Source organism: Ovis canadensis, chromosome 7 (genome assembly GCF_042477335.2).
Source record: "Ovis canadensis isolate MfBH-ARS-UI-01 breed Bighorn chromosome 7, ARS-UI_OviCan_v2, whole genome shotgun sequence".
Lineage (NCBI taxonomy): Eukaryota > Metazoa > Chordata > Mammalia > Artiodactyla > Bovidae > Ovis > Ovis canadensis.
Window position 1 is genome coordinate 94,683,645 of NC_091251.1, and position 9,976 is coordinate 94,693,620.

General features: G+C 49.2%; 1 protein-coding gene across 4 annotated transcripts in view; it reads right to left on the minus strand.

Moving 5' to 3' along the window:
• Positions 1–9,976, minus strand: part of DPF3 (double PHD fingers 3) — a 277,364-nt gene that overhangs the window by 178,393 nt on the left and 88,995 nt on the right. The gene's annotated exons all lie outside the window — the stretch shown is intronic.

Genomic DNA, 9,976 nt, shown 5'->3' on the forward strand with positions numbered 1-9,976 from the left:
GGGACCCCAGGTCCCATCTGTAAAATGGAGAAACTAACCCTCACATATTGTAAAGGATGGACTACGGGCAGAGCCAAATTAGGGCTAAGGCAGGCCAGCCAGGCAGCACCACCACCCCCCTCCCCATCACCCCTGTCCAATCTCTAAGTCATACTAAAACACCACCAGGACTGTAGAACGTTGGAGAGGCTTTTATTTACCAGCATCATCTTAGGCAGAGAACTTCAAGATGTAGGACCCAGTTTGTATGGAACTGTCCCAGTTCACACCGAGGTCTTTGCGTAAAAGTTAATACCTGCTTTCCCTCTCAAAAGTGCCTTTGCCTTGCTGACAGATGATCAGGTTACCCTATGGATAGACTCTACCCTATGTGTAGAGTCAGAGAACGATAAGGTCCCCCCATTCAGAACTTGTCCATGATGGCAGTAAGTGGGCTTCTAAGCCAGACAGGTCCAGTTTGGTCAAGAGTCAGGGTGCAGGTCTGGGGCTAGAACCAAATTGTTTGAAACAAGAAAGGAGAGACTCCTCCTGCAACCCTGCTTCTCTGGTGGCCCCTTACCCAGACCTTTGCCTCTTCTTATATTTGTTACATAAATGTTTACAGAATATCAGCCAAAGCCTGGGAGGCCCTGGAGAGAAGAGAGGGCTTCAGAAAGTACTGTAAGAGCAGAGATGTGCCAATGGGTACCTACAACCTGCCTACACTGCTAAGACCTGAGCTGCAATCCCCAGGATCAGGTCCAATCCTGGCTTTTCACAGAGCCTGACCCTGACTCGTTCTGGGGACCCTGGCCCAAGTGAAGCTAGAGCCTCCTTCCCATCTTAGAAACTCCTCCCCATGGGGCTGCCCCTCCTCCACCAACCCTGCTGAAGCCACAAGGATGCATGTGGCCGCACGGTCTTCCAGGAACTCTGCCATTAAGAGAGCTGAGAGGCAGGCAAAAAGAAAGGTCCAGAAGAGCCAATGTGGACCTGAGGCTGAGGTCTGCAGGGAGGAGGGACGGGCAGGGCAGCTGATCAGAGGAAAGGTAACAAAGGAGGAGGTCCTGAATATTCACTGGAGGGACTGACACTGAAGCTGAAGCTCCAATAGTCTGGTCACCTGATGCAAAGAACTGACTCACTAGAGAAGACCCTGATGCTGGGAAAGATTGAGGGCAGAAGGACAAGGGGACAACAGAGGAAGAGATGGTTGGATGGCATCACCAACTCAATGGGTACGAGTTTGAGTACACTCCGGGAGTTGGTGAAGGACAGGGAGGCCTGATGTGCTGCAGTCCACGGGGTCGCAGAGTCGGACACGACTGAGCGACTGAACTGAATTGAACCTACTTACACCACCTTTTTCTAAAATAATAATATGTATTAAATAATATGGAGAAGGCGATGGCACCCCACTCCGGTATGCTTGCCTGGCAAATCCCATGGACAGAGGAGCCTGGTAGGCTGCAGTCCATAGGGTCTCGAAGAGTCAGACACGACTGGGCAACTTCACTTTGACTTTTCACTTTCCACTTTCATGCACTGGAGAAGGAAATGGCAACCCACTCCACTGTTCTTGCCTGGAGAATCCCAGGGACGGGGGAACCTGGTGGGCTGTTGTCTATGGGGTCACAGAGTCGGACATAACTGAAGTGATTTAGCAGTATTAAATAATAAGAAAAACAGCTCACGGTCACTGCTCATGTGTAGACGCCAGACCTCCCCCTCACCCTAGATGGTGACGCCATGATCCAACCGGTGCCCAGCTCCCCGAAGCCTGTCTGCCTTGAAACGCCATCCTCCTCCTGGTAGGGGGCCTGCAGCCCCCTCTACAGGCATCCTCTGGTCGTTACAGGGCTGGCTGCTTCTGCTCCTCCAGCTCTGCTCAGCCCACCCCCTCAGAGAGCACCTATTCTTCACCCATCACTCTGGTTTATGGTCTTTTCAGCACCTTGCCAACTATTAAAACTTATTTTATTTATATTTACTTGCTACCTGTCTTCCCCCCGCTTAGATATGTCAGCTCCTAGGAGGAAAGACTGGTCTGGCTTGTTCACCCCTGTATTCCCAGTGCCTAGGGCTGGGTACCTGGCAGAGGAGGCACTCAGTAAGTATCACGTGGGCACTGGATAAATGATACCCCATTAGGCCTTACACAATACATGGCAGCTGCTCAGCTGGACACTTTCATGTGAACCCAGCTGATCTGTGTGATCTTCATTTACAGTACACAAGGAACCTTGCTGAGTACTTAGTATTTCATTACACCCCAATGTGACAGAGACTGTCTTTACCATTCCCATTTTACAGATGAGGAAACTGAGGCTTGGAGAGCTTACACACTCCCCCAGGACCGCACAGAGGTACACTGAGTCCAGCCCCTATTCTGTCTGCCTCCCCGAATCTCTTCCATTGGCCCTTCCCAGTTTTCTCTCTGCCATGCTTCTCCCTGCCATGTTCCCCCAGGAGTCCTGCACAGTCAGCCACTTGCTCCCTCCCCTCTGCCTCTGGTGGCCTGGGCCAGCCACAGGTGCCAGGGGCAGATCAGAAAGAAGGAAAAGAGTGAGATGGGGTCTGAATTCCCTCGGCTACCTCCTCGCTGGGTCACTGTGGGGTGGCTGCAGCTTCTACTAAAGGTCACAGCTCCTGTCAGGCAGCCCTCTCCACACACAGCTGCCCTCTGCCATCCCAGGGACTGTCCCCTCTCCCCTTGACCTCATCCTGGGGCGCTGCCATCTCCTTGTACCTTCCCCTGTCCACACTTTCATAAATAGCCATCTCCGGGTGAAGCAGCGGCTTTCCGCTGGAACCCCGAGTCTCCAGCATGCAAACTCTGCCCAGCCTCTGCACCTCCTCCAGAACCACCACCACCCCCTGCAGTCACTGCCCCCTCGGCTGCCCCTGCTCCCTGCAGCTGCCTCTGCCAGGCCCTTCCCTACAGCCTGGGGGCTGTCTCCCTCCAAGACCTATAAATAAATGGTGACTTGCTGGCTGAAGGTTTTCCTGGCAGACTCTGCCCTTTGCCAACCACAGAGCGGGAGAGGGGCACTCCAGGGCGGCCCTGCAGGGACCACAGCCTCCGCCCAGGACTGGAATGGGAAAGCACAGGTGACTGCACCCAGGGCAGGGGTGTCCTTTGCTGGACTCAGGCTCCTCGGTGGCAGCCTGCTGGGGACCCCTCAGATGGTGTGCCAGTAACTCACACAAAGCTGGTGGCCCCCCAGCCTCAGCGATCACACTTGTCAGGCCACTGCAGTGTGGCAGGTATGGGACTCAGCTGCCACGTGGGTCATCCTCCCTGAAACCGACAGATGAGGAAGTTGCAGCTCAAAGAGGACAGGGAACTTAACCAAAGCCACAAAGCTACTAAGTGGCCAAGGTTGGAGATCAAAGTACATATCAGTCCACATCCTCAGACTTTAATTTCCCACCAGTCCAGGCGACCTCACAGGCCAGCCCCTTAACTTGGCAAGAAGGTCACAGACTCAAACCCAGTCCAGGGAGACAGTCCAGAGTCACCGGCCACCCAAGGTCAGAAGCGAGTCAGGTGGAGTGGAGGTGTGGGCTAGGGAAGGGAGTGAAGGGCTCCAGGCTGTCTGGAATGACAGGCCCCCACCGCTCCTTTCTACAGAGCTGACAGGGAGCCGTGTGTGTTCATCCTGGTGCCCACAGCAGCATTTCAACAAACCCACCCGCAGGCTCGGACCCTCCATCTCCATGTTCCAGACAGTCACGAGGAAACTCCAGAGGAGGGCGGAGGGACCAGGTGGCAACAAAAAGGGAGAAAGCCTTCCCGCTGTGGGACCTAATATTCCCCATTAACACAATTCAAAGACTATAAAGACTTGTTTTCTTTTTTGGAAGGCAATGGCAAAAAAAAAACACACACACATTTTTAGTCTTGGGAGTGATTTTTGGAGGATATAGACTCGTAATGATGCACACAGGCACACACACGCGCATGCGCACACACACACACACACACACACACACACACACACACACACCAGCTCTGCCACCACACAGCCCAAAATAGTCCAGACTTCAGTCCTGGCTCCTGGCTTCCTGGAGAACCCAGCTCAGCACAGTCTCCTGACCTCAGTCCACATGACTGCTGGCCAGCTCGTTCCCCGGAGTAACAAGCACTCCCAGGACCCACAGCAGTGACACCTGCACGTCCAGACCATCCCACCCCCACCAAGCCCTGTCTGACGTGTCCTGACAGGATGAGGTCCAATTAGCAGAGGATGTTTCTGGTGACCCAGCGTGAGATGGGCCCCAAGTCTCCAGAGCCTTCCTGAACCTTCTCTCCCCTAGTCCCTCTAAATCTTAAATCACTGATGTGACGTCTCTAGGTGAATGGCTCCCACAGCATTTTATAGACTGTTTGGAAAACATCCAGAACAGAAAATATTCTTTAAAACAAACCAAAAAAAGACCATTTTAAAACACACAGAACTCAGCTTTAAATCTGTGCACAACTGGAATTTGAATACTTTCACTCTAATCAAAAACATTCCCTGCCCGGGACTTCCCTGGCAGGCCAGTGGTTAAAAGTCTGCGCTCTCAATGCAGGGGGCACAGGTTTGATCCCTGGCCAGGAAACTAAGATCCTGCATGCCACACGGTGTTGCCAAAACAAAAAGATTCCCTGCTCTTCCCTTTAAATACCAACAATATAACCTTCCCTAAAGATAAGAGAGGGCTTTCCTGGTGGCTCAGCGGTAAAGAATCCACCTACCAATGCAGGAGATGTGGGTTCAGTCCCTGGGTCAGGAAGATCCTCTGGAGGAGGAAATGGCAACCCACACCAGTATGCTTGCCTGGGAAATCCCATGGGCAGAAGAGCCTGGTGGGCTACAGTCCATGGGGTCGCAAAGAGTCAGACACCACTTAGCAACTAAACAACAACAGCAGCAAAAGAGCAAAGAGTCAGATGTGACTTAGCCACTAAACAACACAAAAGATAGGAGAATGGCAAACATCATTAGATGCAATTAATATTCAGAGAAACTGAGAACAAAAGAAGGAAAATCAACATCTTTGCCTCGCTCTGCCCAGTGTTGCAAACAGAGTAATAAGTTGTGGGAGACCTGGAGAGGAAGGAAATCAAAACTGTCAGACAGCAGTTATGAGGCAATTTAATGAAGCTGCATCGTCCCATACAAACTGGCTGGGCAAAGAAGACCACTAGGGCTGACAAGACATTCCTGGGGATGGCATAGGGCAGAGACAGCTGGGGTCACTTGCCTTCTATTCATTATCTGGCATGAGGCTCATCAGTGGTAAATTCTCTCTCACAAAAGCAAGATATAAAAGAAAGCAAAAGGGAGGAAGTAGCCACACAAGCTGCCAATTTATTAGAGACGTGGGTAATTTCTAAGCAAGGGAAGGCACGTGGGCTCCCCTCCAACCTGCAGCTTCACACTAAGTTTAACTCCATCCTCACTCTTTCCTCCCATCTCTCCTCCATATTCGAGAAGGAACAGAGGAAATTAACAAACCCGCACTCAATTCCCACCCTAGCTGGGCCATTTGGAGCACCTAAAGATGGGTGAGGGAAGCCCTGGGAAAATAGAGACCTTGAGGGATTGCCACCCCCACTTCCTGCTTGGCGCCTGACATCAGCAAACTCAAGAATTTCATCAGGTCCACCCACGAGCCCAGGTACGGGGTGCTAAGCGAGAGAGCCAGCTCCATGCTGTCTGTGCACCTGCAAGAGTAAATTCCTCGCCATCCAGCTGGGCTTCCTGGCAGCCCCTCAGTCCACTCTCTGAATCCCCGGATGGGGATTCACAAAGCTGCCCCTGGTTTGTCTGAGTGACAGCCATCCAGTCATTGAGCTAGTAGGCAGGAGTGCTTGCTCCAGGCACGCCACACCATGGGAGGGGCAGCAAACATTTCAGTAAAGGGCTGGGCGCTGGCATTAGGAGGCCAGGTTTGAGTCTTGGCTTCTCATTTATTTGTTCTGTGACCTGTTGACCAGTCTGAGCTTCACTTTCTTCCTCTGTAAAATGGGATAATATCACCGTCATCATAGGCCACTGAGAACAGATGAGATAGCCTCACTCTGAGTGATCAATCTATGTTAGCTGTCATTACTATGGTGTGGAGTCCCACCTCCAATTGCTTCTACCACCAGTGGCAGAAAAGACAGCTGGGGGTCACTCCCAGACAGTACTGTCTGTTCCACAGGCCTCCCCGTCCCCAAGGATGAAGAGCAGCAGAATATATTAAAAAATAAAATAGCTCAGTGGCTCAGCTAGCACCCCTACCACCAGTCAGCTATCTAGCCAATAGGATCCATGCTCAGAGGCACAACCATATGTGAATGATTCCATGCAAACTAGCCACACCAGCAGGAACCTAACTCACGGCACAGACCTTCCCTAGGGGTGGGTCAAGGGCTTCTATCCCCTTTCTGAAAGGGCACTTGGTCACAAAGGAGGGAAAGCCTTAGCAGGCTGGAACTTCAGAATATTCAACAGGACACGTGGAAAGGTGGGGTAGTGGTTTCCCACTGCTGCTCTAGCAAGTGGCCACAAACTTAGTGCCACAAGACAACGCAGAATCTGACAGTCCTAGAGGGCAGAAGTCCAGAATGAGCCCCAAGGGTTAAAATCAAGGTGTCAGCCAGGTCGCATTCCCTCTGGAGGCCTTAAGGGAGAACTTGTTTCCTGGCTTTTTTCACCTTCTAGGGCGGCCCACATTCCTTGGCTTGTGACCCCTTCCTCCATTGCATCACTTCGATTTCTGCTTCCACGGTCACATCCCCATGAGAGTCTGAGCCTCCCACCTCCCTCTACCAGGACCCCCGTGATTACATCGAGCCCAGTCACATAATCCAGGATAACCTCCCCTTCTCAAAATCCTTAATTTAATCACATCCGCCAACTCGCTTTCTCCATAGTCAAGGTTCCAGGAGTTAGGGTGTGGACATCTTCAAGGGGCCCCTATTCTGTCTGGCAAAGGTGTGTTCTGCAGCAAAGAGCACTGGAGAACTCTTATAGCAATTGTGAGATTCTGAGGAGTAAGGTTCTGCCCTAAACTAGAGAATATTGAAGGTGTACATTGAAATGTACATATTATTGTACAGCAACTCTACTTCAATTTTTAAATAAATTTGAAGCAAAAATCTAATTCAGGTGGCAGTTGTACAGTGCCTACATGCACAAGACATCCACCTCCCACTCCATGACCTAGTGGCTGTGTCAGCTTCTATTTCCCCAACTAGAAGTATGTACTAACTTTCCACTTATAGCATAAGGAATAAAAAATGAAACACACTCTTCTCTCTCTGCTGGTTTCACAATAAATGCTTAGTCAATGGCAACCAGTGAGCTGCCCACTAGTCCACTGATCAGTTACTCTGCTCTGATCAGGTCCAGTCACTAAATAAATCAGTTTGATATGAACTACTTGACTGTCCGCAAACACCAGCAGGCCCAGTCAGGCCCCAGGAAGCAGAAGGGCCACTCAGCCCAATGCAGACTGATGCTGTGAGGCCAGAGGGACCCAGCAGAGACACCCAAAGACTTAAGATTCATGCTCAGAATTTCCTAGTTGGGATACAGTCCACAAACAGGAAGCTCAGTTTACTTTCTGAAGAAAGAATACATGCACAAAGCCCAAGCACTCTTCTCCACAAACTCATACTTCATTCCCCTATGTGTGTTTCTCTTACAGATAATTGAGTATTATTTTAATTTGTATTGCAATTAATCTGGGCTGCAGGTTATAGTCAACAGTTCCCGTCATGAATCTTTCTACCTTCCTGTTTTGTGGATGAGCAAACTGAGGCAGGGACTGAAGGAAAAAGGATTTTATCTTACAGCCTCATCCTGGTTTATTTGATTCCATCACTGAAGTATCTCAAGTGAGGTTAAAAGAGGTTTAGAATTTGAATTTCAGAACTCCTGCTAAATTAGCTATGTGATTTCTGGGAAATCATATAACTTACGTGAGCATCACTAAGGAGACAGGAAAACTTGCCTCTCACATGGTTTACTGGTTAAATATCATGTAACACCCTTGGCGTGTTGGATTCATGGGGACCTTACCATGTTTTAGACACTAGACAAGGTATTGTGCATATTAATTCATTTAATCCTTACAACAACTCTATGAGGTAGGCTTTATTATTTCCATTTTCCTAGAAAGTAGACCTCTTTGTTCATGCATGCTAAGTCACTTCATTCATGTCTGACTCTTTGCGATACCCTCTGGACCACAGCCTGCCAGGCTCCTCTGTCCATGGGATTCTCCAAGCATGAATAGTAGAGTGGGTTGCCATGCCCTCCTCCAGGGGATCTTCCTGACCCAGGAATCGAACCAGCATCTGTTATGTCTCCTGCATTGGCAGGCAGGTTCTTTACAAATATTGCCACCTGGGAAGGGTGGGGATACTTTTAACATCTTCGGCCCCTAATTCAAATACCTTGTGAGTGGTATATGCAATAAGTATTGTTGCTGATAAAACGAACTGAGAAGTCAGTTGATTCTAGAATCACCTCCAGAAGGTTTTATGAAGGTAGAATCTGAAAGTTAGGATTAGAGAGAAGAAAAAAGGAGAGAGGGTGGGTCTTCCCAATGGGGTAGGATGACGTGTGGAGAAGTGACAAGAGAAGCAAGACAGAGGACTAAGCATAGCACCTGGAGAGGAGACTGAGTATTGTGTTGGCCCCAAAGTTCATCTCTGGTGGCTCAGACAGTAAAAAATCTGCCAGGAGTGCAAGAGACACAGGTTCAATCCCAGGGTCGGGAAGATCTTCTAGAGAAGGGAATGACTACCCACTCCAGTATGCTTGCCTGGAGAATTCCATGGACAGAGAAGCTTGGTGGACTACAGTCCATGGGGTCACACAGAGTCCGACATGACTGAGCAACTAACAAAAGTTCATCCAGTTTCTTCCATGAGATGGTACAGAAAAACCCAAATGAGCTTTTTGACCAACCCAATATAATAAAACTGCAGTTGAAGAGTCTGCTAGGATAAACTCATTGACTTGCTTTGACTAGTGGACTACAGTGGAAGCTAGGTTGTACTGGTTCCAAGCCCAGGCTGCAAGAGGCCTTTCAAACTTCCACTCTGCTCTCCTGAAAACCTGCCTAGTTGCTTGGCATGTGAACAAGTGTGGACTAGCCTGCTGGATGAATATAGAGGAGAAGCAGAGATAAGCTGTCCTGGCTGAGGCTATTCTAGTCCAACCAGCCCATAACCTACCCAGCAGCTAACCAGAGGCACAGAAGTGAGCCCAGCCAAGATCAGAAGAACCACCCAGCTGAGCCCAGATCAAACTGATAATCCACAGAACAATAAGCAAGATAAATGGTTGCTCTTTGAAGCCACTAAGCCTTGGGGCATTTTGTTAAGAAGCAAAACTAATAGGAACCAGTGTCTCTTTCATCCTTTCATCCTTAACAGCCAATAGAAGGCCTGGTGTATAATAGTTACACAGTAACTGCTTCATGAATAAAGTACTGAATCAATGAATCAATAAAACTGGGAATTAATGAATGCCATGGTGGAAAGTTGAACCTATGTTGGATTGCATAATTCTATTGAGATGCTATGGTTAAACCATTTTAATATTTTTCAGATTTTTTTTCAGATTTGGTTACGTGATACCCAATAAAAGACTCACTTTCTTTATTATTCTCAGTCAGCATTCTTTTTTTGGAAAGTTTATAGTCAGGTGAAAAAGAAAGTTTCACATGAACTTATAATGTGGTGGTGATGGTTTAGTCACTAAGTCGTGTCCAACTTGTGTTACCCCAGGGACTGTGGCCCACCAGGCTCCCCTGTCCCTGGGATTCTCCAGGCAAGAATACTGGAGTGGGTTGCCATTTCCTCCTGCAGGGGATCTTCCTAACCCAGGGACTGAACCCAGGTCTCCTTTACTGGCAGGTGGATTCTTTACGGACTGAGCCACCAGAGAAGGGTGTGGTGATTTAAAAAATTAGACTAGTTGTTTAGAGATTTAAGTTCTAGACT